This window comes from Mytilus edulis, chromosome 4, assembly GCF_963676685.1.
Source record: "Mytilus edulis chromosome 4, xbMytEdul2.2, whole genome shotgun sequence".
Taxonomy (NCBI): Eukaryota; Metazoa; Mollusca; class Bivalvia; order Mytilida; family Mytilidae; genus Mytilus; species Mytilus edulis.
This window is the reverse complement of record NC_092347.1, coordinates 84012592-84013734: the sequence shown is the minus strand read 5'-3', so window position 1 is coordinate 84013734 and position 1143 is coordinate 84012592.

Below are 1143 nucleotides of genomic sequence, written 5' to 3'. Positions count from 1 at the left end.
GTGCTTATTCCACTTATTTCATTATTAGTATACTAATTTAAAATCCATATTGTTTAATATAAAGCTTATTATGTTTGCCCTCTGTAGTGTAGATGATTCACACACCAGCATGCAATGCTTTAATCTGAGGCTATAGGTAATTTGTAGGTCAACTTTCGGGGTAAACAATATCAATGGGGATACATGAGATTGGGGAGAGAAATGGCAGTTTTCATTCTTTCTGTAAAGTCCTGTTTTTAGAATCTTCCTCCAATTCAGGTGCACCTCAATTGATGAGTAATTATCCACTAAAATCAAAGTGAATGTATCTGAACACTTAAAATGTGATATTTAGTATATGAGAAGTAGTCTTCAATTAAAGAATAATTTTGTGTACCAACATAATTATTGTAATGGTTAAAAAAAATATATAAAAAAAATAAAATGTTGCTTTTTGTATTTTTAACCTATTGAGATTGGGGAGAGCAACTGCAGTTTTTATTCTTTCTGTAAAGTTATGTTTTTAGAATCTTTCTTCAATTCAGGAGCACCTCAATTGATAAATATAAATTACCCACTAAAATGAAAGTTAATGTATCTGAACACTAAAAATGTGACATAAAGTATATGATAAGTAGTCTTCAATTAAAGAATAATTTTGTGTGCCAACATAATTATTGTAATGGTAAATTTTTTTTTCATTTTTTTTTAAATGTTGTTTTTTGTCGAGCCTGCAACTTTTGTTGCAGAAAGCTCGACATAGGGATAGTGATCCGGCGGCGGCGGCGTTAGCTAACTTCTTAAAAGCTTTATATTTTAGAAGGTGGAAGACCTGGATGCTTCATACTTTGTATATAGATGCCTCATGTTACGAAGTTTCCGTCAGTCACAGTCAAGAGTAATGTAAAAAACTTGGTATGTGGCAATCTCGAGGTGGCAATGCCGCTAAACTTGGCAAAAGCAGGTGATGCTATACTTTGTATACTCAGGTGATGTTAGTTTGAAGCATGACGTCACAGTTAACAGATGAATCAATCTGTCTTTGTTTATTTGCACGGAACATATGTATATCAAACACTGAGGATCACTGAATGGTTTCGAGTTCGAATAGGTGATTTGAAATTAAGGTAACGTTATCTGCCACAGTTGACATTCCACAAAATA